The sequence below is a fragment of the Felis catus genome, chromosome E3 (assembly GCF_018350175.1).
Source record: "Felis catus isolate Fca126 chromosome E3, F.catus_Fca126_mat1.0, whole genome shotgun sequence".
NCBI classification, from domain to species: domain Eukaryota; kingdom Metazoa; phylum Chordata; class Mammalia; order Carnivora; family Felidae; genus Felis; species Felis catus.
In genome coordinates this window covers 30,344,799-30,359,965 of record NC_058383.1, presented here as the reverse complement: position 1 = coordinate 30,359,965, position 15,167 = coordinate 30,344,799, and the positions used below count along the sequence as shown (strand labels likewise).

General features: G+C 46.2%; 1 protein-coding gene and 1 pseudogene across 2 annotated transcripts in view; one reads left to right on the top strand and one right to left on the bottom strand.

Annotated features, from left to right (window-relative positions):
* Positions 1 to 15,167, top strand: part of SHISA9 (shisa family member 9) — a 279,798-nt gene that overhangs the window by 174,080 nt on the left and 90,551 nt on the right. The gene's annotated exons all lie outside the window — the stretch shown is intronic.
* LOC109495029 lies at positions 5,451 to 9,808 on the bottom strand (annotated as a pseudogene).

The following is a 15,167-nucleotide window of genomic DNA, read 5'->3' as shown; positions in this document are numbered from 1 at the left end:
TCTGTAGCATTGTCCATCCGTGGCATGTTCCAATGGACTGTAGGTTCTTTGGACCTGGTAGTGTACCTTACTGGTCCATCTGACTTTATTTTGTACCCACCTCTCACTGAAACATGCATGTCAGCCGGTGTCTGGGGCACACCGCAAACTCTTGTTAGGTTGGCAAAGGATCAGTGGTCGTGTCTACTTGCAGTGCAGCGTCAGGAGTATGTCTGGGACAACACGAGGATGTCCGGTTTTCACGTTCTCATTCACAGGAACTTCCCAAGGTGTTCTTGGCCCTACGGGTCCTTGCCTTTGACAGAGCTTGTCAGAGTAACATGGCTCATGGTATGGTACAGTGACGCTGCTGAAGGTATCAGGAAGGAGCTGAAGCCCCAGATAAAAGACTTGCTTTGAGAAGATGGAGGCGAGATGGTGGTTGACAGCCGGGCGGTGTGGACCAGTGAGCAGAGTGCTGGCTTTGGAGCTGGACACTCACCTTTCTGGGGCTGTGCCTAGAGAAGCCTGGGAAAGTGTGCGTCTTAAACACAGTCATTCCTGGCATGTGGTAGGCACTCACTAAATATTTGCTGAGTGTGTGCATGGAGCCACATAGCCCCGGGTTCAAATCCTGGCTCTGATGCTGGCTGCCACCTGTGAGATTTTGGACACATTTCTCACCTGAACTGAATTTCAGTTTCCCTACCTGAAAACTGGTGACAGTAATATCCACCTTCATGGTTGTTGGAGAAAGGAGGCGTCCTGGATGTGTAATGCCTAACACAACTACCTACACAAAGTGTGTGTGCCGTAAACACATTGCCCTTAATATGGGTTAGGGCTTTTGTGTATGTTCAGCACAAGCCCTTGGCAGATGGACACGTGTATTTGTCCCAGTGCTAGTCTAGTTGTAATCCCGGGAAGGTTTGACGCTGTTGCTGTTTGTTTGTGTTTAAACCCTGTGAGAGATTGAATTTCTGTGAAGCCACCAAGTGTGTGGTCATTCGTTAACAGCAGCCGCCGGAAACTAATAAAGGTGGTTTCTGTGCCGAATTCCGCTTACGCAAGAACCTTTTCTGCGCATTGCAGGTGCTTATTGAAATGCCCTTAAAAAGTTTACCATACAGTGCTGGGAGAGGACACAGAAGCCAGCAGTTCCACAGCGCAGCAGGTGAGGGTTCGATAGAGAGGAGCCCAGGAAGGACAGGTAACCCCGCGGCAAGGTGGTGTGTGGGTGTTTCCAGGAATACTTCCTGGAGTTCATGGAAGCTGTGTCCCAGAGATCAAGGAGGAGGCAGCTAGACAAGGATGAGGGAGGGCGTTTCAGGAGAGGGCGCCACACACAGAGGCATGAGACAGCAAGAACAGGCAATAATTCTTGTCTTGCCAAGTCTCTCGGGAAGGTCAGAGAGCCGTCTGGGGCGGTGCTTCTCAAACACTGAGGTGCACGCGGATCACCTGTGGGATCTTGTTAAAATGCAGACTCCGATTCGGTGGCTCTGGGGCGGACTCGGAGATTCTGCATTTCTTATGAGCCCCCGGAGGCTGCTGGTGTTGCTGGTCTGCAGAGGCACAAAGCCTTAGGATTCTGAGGTTCCTAACACTATTTGAACCTGCTCCGGAGAGAGCCTGCCGAGAAGAAGGGCCCTGCCTGAGGTCACGCAACCTCAGATGACATCTTTGATCTTAGAACCTAGGTTTTCTGACTTTGAATCCAGTGCTCGGTTTAAACAAGGCATCCTGCGATTTCTTATGATATGCAAATGAAGACCAGATTTTGATTTAGACCCAGCCTGAGAGTCTTTTTTTTCTTTTCCTGCGTACCTTGCATGCTTATTATCAATTCTGTCTTCATTTTCTGGCGATGCTTTTATTCCTTACGTGTCCTTGCAATTTTCTTTACCCTCCCACTTGTGTCTTTTCCTCTAGATTGGTGCTTCCCAGCAATAGACACATATAGGAATCCTGTACGGAGCTTTAACAAATTCTGCTGTCTGGCTCCCGCCTGAGATTTGGATTTATTTGCTCTGGCATGTGGCTTAGGTATCAGGCTTTCTGAGACTAGCCCCACGTATTCTAATGAATATACCCAAGGTTGGGAATCACTGATCTAGTCTTTTTGGCCTCGGTTTTCGCTCCCTTCCTGCTACTTGCCTAATTTCTGGGGGGTTTTTGTTGGTTTCATTTTTGGTTTTAAAATTTTTTTTTAAATCCTTAATTTTTTAATTTTTAAAGTTCTTCGGTTGGTCACCTATGTATTTAAAAAAATTTTTTTAAATGTCTATTTATTTCTGAGACAGAGAGAGACAGAGCACGAGTGGGGGAGGGGCAGAGAGAGAGTGAGACACAGAATTCGAAGCAGGCTCCAGGCTCCGAGCTGTCAGCACAGAGCCTGACGCAGGGCTCGAACTCACAGACCGTGTGATCATGACCTGAGCCGAAGTTGGTCGTTCAACCGACTGAGCCACCCAGGCACCCCATCACCTATATATTTTTAACTAGTACATTCAGTTCTTTTCCTTCATTTGTTATCCCCTTGAAGTGGAATCTTTTAATTCGTTATTGTGAAAACATTTGAGACAAATGTGGATATTCACTCCCACATGCCTCTTCCTGTTAGCCCTCTTTATTCCAGCAAATCCCGATTCCAGTGTAATTGGTAAGCTCTGGGTGTATGTCTCTGTGGCCTGTGGGTTTCTTTCACTTCTGTTGATGTTGTTTATTTTGTACTATTTGACTTTTCCATCGACACTTGTAAGAGCCACATTCTTTTCCCAAGGTTGCTCAGCTTTTAGTTCTGTATTTCCATGGTTTCCTTTGTTAAAACAATTTGAAGAAGCTGGAGGGGCTAGAGGGATGGAAACAAAATTACTGTTTCTAAGATAATAATTAATAGTAATAATAAGTCCTTCTTATCTGGTAAGTCATGACATCTTACTTATCAGGGCTAATTAGGGAGCAGGTTCCAGGCCTTAAGGGGCATTCATTCAGCTGGGTTTTTTTTTTTGTTTTTTTGTTTTTTGTTTTTTTGGTGGGGGAAGATTTTGTTTTGCATCCATGTGTATAATGGAGACTGGTTTTCTTGTGTGGCCTTTGTTGAGGAAGGCAGACTGGGTTGGATTCAATCCTTATGGTCTTTGTCCAGTCTTGGTACTGATATTATATACTTGTGTCATAAAATGATTGGGGTAACTTACCTCTTTCCTATGTTCTAGAACAGTCTGACTAAACCGGGAATTCTCTGTTTCTCAAAGGTCTGCTACACTTTGGCTATAAAAGTAATTGGGATATTTGCTTTTGTGGGAGTGTATTTTTTTTTTTAACACTGGCTTTTATTTTGAAATTTTGAAACATGTTCAACTTACAGAAACATTGAAAGAAAGTACAACAGAAATGACTTTGGTTTAAAAAATTTTTTTTAATGTTTACTTTTTGGGGGGGGGTGGGAAGGTGGGGGGAGGTAGAGAGAGGGGGCTGGCACAAAGGATCCAAAGCAGGCTCTGAACAGTCAGCACGGAGCCCGATGTGGGGCTCGAACTCGTGAGATCATGACCTGAGCTGAAGTTAGCTGCTCAACTGGCTGAGCCACCCCGGCGCCCCAGAAATGACTTGAATTTTTATATGGCTTTTGGTCTACTGTGGTTTTCTACTTTCTCTCGGGCCAGTTGGGCAATGTATGTTTTGCTTGAAAACGTGGCCATTTCAACGAGATTTCTATTTTAGGGTGAAAATTTTAAATAGCATTCTCTCATTTTCCTAATCTCGGCTGTATCTGCAGTTGTAGCAACTTTATCATTTATGACAGGTTTTATGTTATCTCTAATCCTCATAGCAACTCTATGAGGCAGATACGACAGACGTACCAGTACCATTCGTAGTTTACAGATAAGGACATTGAGAGAGGGAGAAATTCAGTGACTTCCCAGGGCCGAACAGCCGGTGAGCGAGAATACCAGGTTCTAGCCGCAGCTTTCCAGAACAGAGTCCAGCTTCCCTCAGCTGTGTCTTCATGGCCTGCTGCTCTGCCACCCGCACTTGGGACAGCAAGACCTCAGTGTTCCGAAGGCTCCAGCACTGTTTGCCCATTTCTTACCACATGTGGGCCTCTCTTGGGGATGGCGGGTTCCCCATTTGCAGCTGGGAAGCCAGAAGCTTTCAGAGAAGAGCTGCCTTGCCCAAGGTCACCTGGCCTCCACTGGTACCATTGATTTTCGAACCCAGGTTTTCTGATTCTGATGACAGTATACTTGTTAATAATTCACCATGCCATTTTGTCGTGGCATACAAGTAAGGGTTAAGTTTCTATTTTCTGACCCGGTCCGAGAGGCGTTTTCTACTAACAGATTGTTTATATCCTATATCCACTTACTGATGTAACAGGCACGTTTATTGGCCATTAATAATAATTATTATGTTTCCTATTATTAAATAGTTACATAATCAAGTAACAATTATCAATGGGTTGTTAATAATCATCATTAATTACAACTAATTAAATTAATTCTTATTAAGCTGCCTCTCTTCACAGTCTCCTGAAAGGTGTGGACAGAAGTCTCTCCCTGTGTTGTTACCTTTAGGAGAAGTGACCTAGTAGGGTCTGGGGTGAACTGGGCTACACCCAAATCAGCTTTCCCCCGACCAGAGCCCTAGACGACTCTAGTGTGGGGCTTAGGCTTAGCTCAGGCAAACACTGAGTTTTTGGCCACCTGCTTCTATCGGGTAGGTACTGACTATTAAAAGGGGGCTGATATTTTGTTGTTGCCGCTGTCGCTATTGTAGATTGCATGAGATCTAAGCTACTGTGCAAGCCCATATGCGGTCAGTAGTTAGGAGGTACATTTTTTGGAAGAAGGATGATGGGTGATCTCAGAAAGAGCTGAGTGCACTCCAAGGGGGATGAGAATGTGATCTGAAGACAGTGTCCTCCTAGACGTCCGGTGGGAATGGGTGATGGCAGCTGGCATGGCCATAAAAATGGCATGATGGGGGCGCCTGGGTGGCACAGTCGGTTAAGCGTCCGACTTCGGCTCAGGTCACGATCTTGCGGTCCGTGAGTTCGAGCCCCGCGTCGGGCTCTGGGCTGATGGCTCAGAGCCTGGAGCCTGTTTCCGATTCGGTATCTCCCTCTGTCTCTGACCCTCCCCCGTTCATGCTCTGTCTCTGTCTCAAAAATAAATAAACGTTAAAAAAAAAAATTTAAAAAAAAATGGCATGATGGTAGTTGGCTACAGGAGAGACAGGTAGTGCAGCCCTGAGGACGAATCAAAGGAAGGAAGGTTGTAACTAGATATGTCTATAGTATTTCTTAGCTTTGGCCACACGAGTTGGGTTGCAGAGTTACTCCCACTGCTGAGGGAGCTCCCACTATAAGTAAAGCAGTGAGAGCTGATAAATTCCACTCCAGAGCTTTGGAGCCCTTTGACCTATTACCTGAGGTCATGTGACCAGGGGACCTTTTCACAGAAGGGTCACACATCAAACATCTCCTCCCCACAGCCCAGGATAGAGTTGGTGGCCTGGGCCTGCTCCAGGCTACAGGGCGTTGTTGTGTTAGCCGTGCCCTGATTTCCCCGCGGTGGTATATAGGGCGGAGAACCCCGAGGACTGGAGAACATATTTTTACACATAAATATTTATGTCAAATCAGCTCTGGTAAGAAGGTGGCAAAACAAGGCGTGAAAACACAATGAGACAGAGCAGCCTGACTTTCTGCAAATATTTATGAGAGAGGAAAATGCTGGGAGAGAAATAGCCCTGGAAGAGAATAGCAAAAGAGGAGAACAGAACCGTCAAGGGTGCCCCGAGCTGTGGCAAGGCAGCCTTGTTGGAAGAAGAGGGTACAGAGGACAGGGTTGATCACATAATGCTGTTAGGGAGGGGAGGGGTTGACACTGTTTATCTGTGTCTTGAATACCTATATGACAAGGCACTTCGCTAAAGCACATGAAATCCTTTTAACATTTTTGTCCACTTCTGTTCAGAAGTGTTAAAAGGAGCATTATCACTAAATTGTGCATGCGTGCACACACACACACACACACACACACACAGAGGACGGGTCTATATAACAGGCATATCTGGCATCCTTCTCTTTGGTAGAGCGATGACAGCGAACGCCCTATTTCATGGGATCCTCTGAGGACTGAGTGAGATGGTCCACATAAAATACCACAGTGCCCAGCACACTGGAAGCTCTCCATCCATGTCAGATGTCACGGTCCTCTTTTCAGCAGATGGCTCCTCGGAGAAAGGCACAGAGTGGTGGTCGATGGAGCGTGCATGCGCCATGCTCATAGTAGGGGCTCAGTGCTTTTGTTGTTGTTGAAGAAGAAGATAGAAAGACATACGCTGGGGCTGACCCTGGTTTTGAGAGAAGGAGGTCTGGCCTCCGCGTACAGTACAGCTGTAGGCGGTGACCGGCCACTGCAGAATTTTCCTCCAAGGGTCTTCCACTGTCCCTTTAAGATGTGGCCATTTCTTGCCAGGCCACCAGCAACTGTTTCTGCCTGTGGCAAGCAGTTATCCTCAGATTCACTTGACAGTCCTGTCCTTCCTAAATGCTGGAGGGAGCAGAACTGTAAAACCTCTGTCCTATAGGAAACCAGCCAAGCGGTGGTGGTGGTGGTGGTGGTGGTGGAGAAAGAGATGCCCCTACGGTGTTTGAGTGTTTTCTCAGTTCAGCTTTGATGGACTGTCCATTTTCCAGGTATTGTGTTTGGTGCTGCCTGGGTGTTTTCTCTTTGGATCTTCACACAATGCTGCGGGGGTGAAATTAGCATTCCTGCTTTATAGACGGAGAAGCCAGCTCGCCTAAGGTCCTGTAATTCAAACAAAAGGGATAGGACTAGGGTTTGGGAGCTAGACTACCCGTCTGGGTTTTAACCCTTTGGGAGGGTGTGTGGGGATCGAAAAAGCAAAGAGGTGTGAGAGTAAATGCGCGTTAGCATGTAGTTGGTTCGGTTTTGTGCCCTTGAGAAGTGGGGCAGGAAAGGGGAGATCTTGTTACTCAAAAGCATACATGCCCTCGTTCACTTGGGAGCTGTGTGTGGCCCCGCTCATGGCTGGCAACCAGAGTCAATCTTGAGCGTCTCATCTGATCTGTTTGGTAGTGGTGCTTGGTGGGAAGTTGACCGATGGGGCTCCTTATGCACGTGGGATAAGGAATCAGTGGCCTGTTTGCTATGTCTCTGTTGCTACTCCTGGAGCAGAGAGGTGACCCTTCTGAGTCATACAGGAAAGGCGTAAATAAGGGTGGCTGGATTGTACCATCGTGACAACAGAGGTATGAGGTGAATGGTGAGCACAGCTGGCAGAAACGAAATCCAGTGAAAATGGGCAAAAAAGGCCTGATTTTGTGTTATAACGAGAGATCGTGAACTTGACAACTCTCCAACTGCCCTGAAGGGAGGCAGCCCAGTCTGGGCAAAAGAGAGACTTTTGGAAGAATCCAGAAAGCAAGGGCCTCTTCCAGTAAAGTGGCTACTATCAGTGGGACTTTTGGAGCTGGGCAGGTCACATTTCAAATCCTGGCACCACCACTCATGAGCTGTGTTACCGGGCTTTTACCTCTATGTTCTCATCCAGAGTGTGTGAGTACTGCTCCTGATGCTCGGTGTTATTCTGAGAATGACGTGACATAACATCATTAAAGTGCTTTGCATACAGCAGGTGCTCTGTGTATGGATCGTTCCCTTCCTCTCCACCCACCGTCTTGTACCCTGCATCTAGGGATTCTCTCCTTGGTGAGGAAGGGCCTCATCGGGGAGCACCGAATCCTGACTCAGACTCAGTCCAGCCCTTGGTATACAGGTGTCTCTAATGCCTGCCCCTTTCCATGACCAAACTTCAGGGCCCACTTGGCTTACCCTATTACTATTAATGGAAACTGTGTTCCTAATTCCCCTCCCCGCTGCGCAGTCAATTTACCTCTTAATGCCTGGTAGAGGCAGCATGCAGAAAGATTGACAACATTGTTCACACTGTTTAAAGGTTCCACTGTGCGCTGAAAATTGTCTAAATGGGGGGATAATGAACAATCACCAAATTGGAGCTTTCTCAAGCTGAGAGGAAAGAAAGGCTTCGGAGAGCAGTGGCCACATGACCGAAGTTATTAGCTGGGGTGGGGAGGGGGAGAGAGATAGTGTCAGTTCCCCAAGCCCAAGAAAGATTGGATCTGTTGGAGCATGAAGCATTTGGAGCCTTGCACTATTTGCAGTTTGCTTGGTAACTTTCCAGGGGATGCTGGGACAAGAAGGGTTGGCACATCTTGTATTCTCCCAGCTCCAGACAGGTGAATAAAACTGTAAATCCATTGGCGTCCACCACAATCTGGACCTACTTGAGATATGAATTCACCATTGATTTCCTGACCGCAACTTCCCCGATGGGATATGCTGGATGGAAGGATTGTATCTCAAATCCCATCTCTCTTTTAGTAGGGGTGTATCTTTTTTTTTTTCAACGTTTTTTTAATTTTTATTTTTGGGACAGAGAGAGACAGAGCATGAACGGGGGAGGGGCAGAGGGAGACGCAGAATCGGAAACAGGCTCCAGGCTCCGAGCCATCAGCCCAGAGCCTGACGCGGGGCTCGAACTCACGGACCGCGAGATCGTGACCTGGCTGAAGTCGGACGCTTAACCGACTGCGCCACCCAGGCGCCCCAGTAGGGGTGTATCTTAAGATAGTTGGCTTCACCTTTAAGTCTCCCTTTTTGCCTGATAAATGAAGGGATCTCACAGAACCATTAGGATGAATTATAGTTGTAATATTTAGAAATAAGTATCATTTGCCATGCTGCCCTTTTATGGTAGAGAAAGACACTGTGCTCTGTTTTGATCAGCAGCCCTGTGACATAGATTATTATCCACATTATAAAAATGAGACGCTGAGCCTCGTAAAGTTGAGATTTGTCATCCAGGACCTCACAATTAGGAACCAAAATCTGCTTGACTCCAAATATGCTACCTCATCCATCTATGCAAGAATAATACCTCCACATGAGTCACTTGCTGGTTCCAGAACCACCCAGTTCGGGGCAGGAATGCTGCTCAGGAAGTATTCATGTTGAGCAACCTGCCAAGAGTCTCATGGGTGTTTCCTTGTATGTAACCCCTCTCTTTTCTCTTGCTGCTTTGACTTTTGCCAGTTTACTTAGAATGTGTTGGGTATGGCCCTAATTGAGTTCAGCCCACTTGGGATCCTTCAAGCCTCATGGATTTAGATGTCCATTTCTCTTCCTAGGTTCAGGGCCTTTTCAGCCATTATTGTTCTAAATATACTTTGTCCCTTTCTCTTTCTTTTTTCCTTCTAGAATTCTCATAATGTGAATATTGTGGGGTTTTTTTTTTTTTTACATTGTCTCCCATGTCTGCTAGGTTTTCTTCAGTATATTTTGATCTTTTTTCTTTTTTCTCCTTTCACTGGACAATTTCTTCCTCTTCTTTTTTTTTTTTTAAATCTGCACCTTTATTTATTTACCTTTCAGTAAGTTTTAAGTCCTCGAGGGGGTACAGCATTACACGGATTCTGTGGCCCATGGCTTTGGCGGGAAGGTTGTTTTGGAATTTGGCACAAGCCATATGCCACTGTGTCCATGAGCACGAATTACTTTTCCCAAGATCCCTCTGGTTTTGTTCAGTTTGCCACCAGGAGTCACTGTGTTGTTCTTTGCTTTGTATACATAAGCACATCTCTTGCCTAGATAGAATTTAGTTTCATCTCGAGCATAAACACCTTCAGTTTTAAGAAGAGCCATGCACTCTCTCTGTTTCCAGAGACCCCACTTTAACCAGCAAAAATGACTTTGGACCACAGCCTTCTAGACATATCTGTTGTTTTAGGAGTCCTGTTCCCAGCAGGCCTCCCCAGGTTCCAAGGTGGTGGAAAGAGCTGGATAAGTTCTAATGTTCTGTCCTCCAGGTCACTGATTCTTTCTTCAGGAGATCAGATTTGTGGTTACCAGAGGCAGAGGGTGAGAGGAGGGTGAATTGGTGAAAGTGGCCAAAAGCTACAAACTTCTAGTTTTAAGTTCTGGGGATGCAATGTACAACATGGTGACGGTAGTTAGTGCTGGTATGTGACATATAGGAAAGTTAAGAGAGTGGATCTTAAGAATTCTCATCACAAGAAGAAATTTTTCCTTTCTTTTTACTGTATCTGTATGAGATGATGGATGGTATCTGAACCTATTGTGATCATTTCACAGTCTGCATAAATCAAACCACTATGCTATACGTCTGACACACAGTGGTGCATGCCAATTATTTCTCAGTATTACCTGGAACAAAAGAAATATTTATGTGTTTATTGTTCATTAATCTGTCCTCAGTCCTGAGCACTGATCAGCTCTGAGGTTAGTGTTGGACGTCCGCTGGTTCATAACTAATATTACCAGTCTTGTTGATCCTTACCTGGCATAAAGAATGGGTAGGAGTCGGGGTGCCTGGATGGCTCAGTCGGTTAAGCGTCGACTTCGGCTCGGGTCATGATCTCGCAGATCGTGAATTTGAGCCCCGTGTCGGGCTCTGTGACGTCAGCTCAGAGCCTAGAGCCTGCTTTAGATTCCGTGTCTCCCTCTCTCTCTGCCTTTCCCCCGCTCGCACTCTTCTCTCTCTCTCTCTCTCTCTCTCTCTCTCTCTCTCTCTCTCTCTCTCAAAATTAAATAAAACATAAAAAATTTTTTTTTTTTTAAGAATAGGTAGGCAGTAGACTACCTTCTTTGGCTACCACAGCAATGGTGGGCCCTCTTCAAAATTGACAGGACGTGAGGAAGGGTCCACTTCAATGACATATCCTAGCTAGTGGCAAGTCCTTAGGTGTCTTATGGCACAGGTTGAGAACTCCATGATTGGCAGAGGCTGACAAAGTGTTCGCAGCCCGATGTGGGTGGATGGTGACATCTTGAGCTTGGACAGAAGTTTAGACAGTGAAGAAGAGGCTGCCTGGAAGTGAAAGCCTTCCCTGGGGCCCTCATCCACACTCACAGCCAACTCTGGTTTCCCTATCGTAAAACTTAACCTCACTACTGTGGGGTCTGTTTTGCTCTCCCCACCTGAATGTGAATTCCTTGAGAAGACAGATATGTCTAATGGATCTGAGTGTTCCCAACGTGTTGCGTAAGGCCAGGCAAAGAGTAGGTAGTAAATACTGTGAGAGCCTGAGGGTGCATGAGGGAGGGAGGAAAGGAGGGATGTAGAGAGAAATTGAGGGAAAGGAAGGAGGGAAGGAGAGAGGGAGACAATCAAAGTAAGGAGGAAAGGAAAGAGAGAAAACAAAGGAGAGAATGGAGGGAGAAAATAAGAAAAGGAATTTAAGTAGGAAGGGAAGGAGGATGAAGGAAGAGACGAAGGGGAAAGAAAGGAAAAGGGGACGAAGGGGAAAGAGTTGGTCCACAGGCCAACTCTTGAAGGGTTTCTCTTTGGCTCTCTTGCAAGTCACGAACTCAAGCTGTCTATGTGACTGGTTTCCCAGGACACCAGGCTGCAGGGTGAGCTTAGGAACTTTATTCCAGAAGACCCACCTTTCTCTAGGGCTCAGTCCTCTTGTCTGTGAAACAGGCTTAGCCATGTCTACCTCGCACGATTGTGAGAATGAAGTCACATAGTCACGATAAAAGAGTCATGGCCCCTGAAGCATGGAGACCCAAGCGAGGAGGTGGACCTATTCCAAGAAGCTCGGACCGGAGGAGGGAATCTCAGGGAGGGCCCAGCTTCCCATGGTGACCTGTCAGCCTTTCCCCTTCTAAGTACTCCAATTGTTACATTCTTTTATTAGACTCTTTTCTCTGGTTTAATAGGCCCATGTCTGCGATCAGGACCTTTCCTGGGGTGCTCACAGACTGTGCTATTTTGAATTCTGCATCATTAAGATAATTAGGTGCCCAGACGGAGTTTAAATACTATGAAGGGTTTGATGCACGCTGCCTGGCCCTGGTGGCAGAGTCATTTGGGGACACAGCCTCTGCTTGCTGCTGGTGTTGGGAGCTCAGACCCTTGCCTAGGACATAGTGTCTCTCCTGGGCGAATGAAGGGAAGAGAAGGGGAAGAAGGTGGCATATTTCCCAGCTCCTTCTCAGTGCCAGGTGATCGGCAGGGAATTCTGCATGCCTTGTCTGATATACTTTTATCCCCTGAACAGACTTGTTAGGTGTGCATTATTGATCCCATCTTACAGATGAAGACAGACTAGTGGAGGGGTGAAGGCTTGTGCCTCAGATCAGCATCTGGGAAGGCCCTCTGGCTGGGTAGCTCTGAGACCTCTCCTTCACCTCTCTAAGGCTGGATATGCTGAATTCGTAAAATGAAAATAGCAGTAACACCTACCATGTAGGGTCGAGAAGCAAATTCAGCACCATGGGACATATATAACAGTCTTATCACAGTGCCAGGTGGCTACAAAGAACTCGATAGTGGTGTGTTAGCATTCTCATTCATTCCCACATTATCTGGGCCCAGAGCCTAAGCTCAGTGCATGAATCTGTGAGCTTCGCTTGTGACCCACCAGGAGACAGACATGGGCCCCACGTGGACAGCAAGAAGTTGCTTTTCCGTTTAGTATGTAATATTTCCGGTTCCCATCGTGCTCTAGGAATTGAGCTGTACCCTGGCTGTGTACTTGTGTCTACACCACAGTGCTGTCAGAACTCACTGTGTCCATGCCTGTATGCCTACTCTGTGCCTGTGTGACCCCAAACCCACTTCTGCAGTGACGGAAAAAGTAAATATCTTCACAGAACTTTACTGTTCATAGAAGAGCCGTGTTGTGTGTCAGCTTTTTTTTTTTTTAATGTTTTTATTTATTTTTAAGATAGAGACAGAGCATGAGCAGGGGAAGAGCAGAGAGAGAGCGAGACACAGAATCCGAAGCAGGCTCCAGGCTCCGAGCTGTCTGCACAGCGCCCAATGCAGGGCTCGAATTCATGGACTGTGAGATCATGACCTGAGCTGATGTCAGACGCTTAACCGACTGAGACACCCAGGCGCCCCATGTGTCAGCTTTTATCTCTTCCCAGTGACCCTCGGTCACTGATTGACATTCATCTTGTCCTCAACCTACCAATAGTTGTGTCTACAAATGTGTTTCTGAGCATCTTGTTTATGTCAGACTGTTTTAGACAGAGGAGCAAATGAGAAGACAGGGTTCTTGTCTTCATGAAGCTTCTGTTCTAGTGGCAGTAAGTGTATAAAGGGAAAATAAAATACTTGTATATATTTTTAAAAAAAAATTAACATTTATTTATTTTTGAGAGAGAGAGAGAGAGAGAGAGAGAGACAGACAGACAGACAGAGACAGAGTGTGAATGGGGGAGGGGCAGACAGAGGGAGACACAGAATCTGAAGCAGGCTCCAGGCTCCGAGCTGTCACCACAGAGCCCGACGTGGAGCTCCCACTCACAAACTGAGATCATGATCTGAGCCAAAGTTGGCCACTTAACCAACTGAGTCACCCAGGTGCCCCAAAAATACTCGTATGTATTAATTAGGTCTATGAAGGAAAACCAGAAACTTAAAACACCCAGTGCATGAATATGACCCGTGTTCACTTCTTGTTCCCATGACAGTGAGCGCTGCTCCACGCAATCATTCAGGGCCTCAGGACCCTACCTTCTGCTGGCTCTGCCATTTTCTTAGGGCCCTGAAGTCCTGCAGTGGGCCCCTAGCAGACCAGGGGACAGTGTAAGAGGGGGGACAAGAGGCTTTTACTAAATAGACCTTGAGGGGCAAACATAACTTCTACTTAGGTTGCATTATCCAGAACTATTGTGTGGCTGTACCTTGTTACGAGGGAGACTGGTAAATACGGTGCGGCCAGTTTCTCAGGAAGAAAAGGGAACCAGTTTAGTAAAACATGCCTGTGTCCTCTGCCACCACGTTCACGAGTGTGGTTGTGCTCTGCTGGGTGTTTGCAGCTGTATGGGCTTCTTTGGAGGAGCCTAGGGGGGGCCACTTTCTGCAAGGGAAGGAGGCATCCCTGGTGGGTATGTGATGACCCCCCCGCCTCGCCCTTGGTGCCTTGATGCTCTGTAGAGGAAAATCTGACCTCTGAGCCTGACTTTTTCACATTCTCTTTCTCTCCCTTTTCTGTCTCTTACCCCATGTCCTATCCTTTGCTCAGGCCTAGACAGTGCTCTGTTTCCCTTCTCCCTTGCCTGAGTTCAGATCTTCTGGCCTTGTGAATCCCCCACCACTCCTCAAGGGCATCTCACAACTGGGAACCCAGATCATTTCTTGTACCTTTGAAAAATTCTCAGTTCTTCGTGGCAGTCACACTAATGTCACTGCTTCATTTGAATGGCCTTCAGAGTCTTTAGTGAACTTCGGTGTGCTGGGACTTCTGGCTCAAGGTCTGTATCCCAACTAGACTGTGGGTGCCAGGGTGCAGGGACCATGGCTGTCTGAGCACAGCTGTACATCTGGTGATTGGCACAGTCCCAGCTACAAAGTGGAGCATCCGTACGGCATGTTCGGTGGGCACATGCATACATGATTGAATATATCTTATTTCACCCTCCCAGCAACTTTAGGAATTAAGTGTAATTATCCCATTATGCATAATTTCTCTTCCCCAGTTTAATATTACCCTCAGGTTAGAAAACTGACTCTCAAGGAATTTAATAACTACTTTAAATCACAAGAATAATAATTGGGTGGGCTTGGATTCATACTCAGGTGTGCTTGATTCCCAATTCCATGCCTTTTGGCTTCTTTTTTTAAGTTTGTTTATTTATTTTGAGAGAGAGTGAGTGAGCATGCAAGCAGGGAGGGCCAGAGAGAGAGAGCGAGGGAGAGAGAGAATCCCAAACAGGCTCCATACTATCAACATGGAGCTCAACTCAGGGCTCGATCTCACCAACCATGAGATCATGACCTGAGCTGAAATCAAGTATCATATTTCTGTATCATATTTCTCCTGTATCATTTCTCCTTTATCATATCCCATTGTCTAATACTAATATATAACAAATATATAATACATATTTTACATAATTTTAAATATAATTGTTATATAATTTATAAATGATTATATACCACATAATAAATATATAAATAATAATAGTATGGCTCACATTTTTTAGTACTTTTTGAAAGTACTTTTACATAGGTGATTTCATCAGAATATCATGATAATTCAGTTCAGTGTAGTTTGTATCAGAGGCTTGTTTTTATTTTCCTACTGCACAGATTTG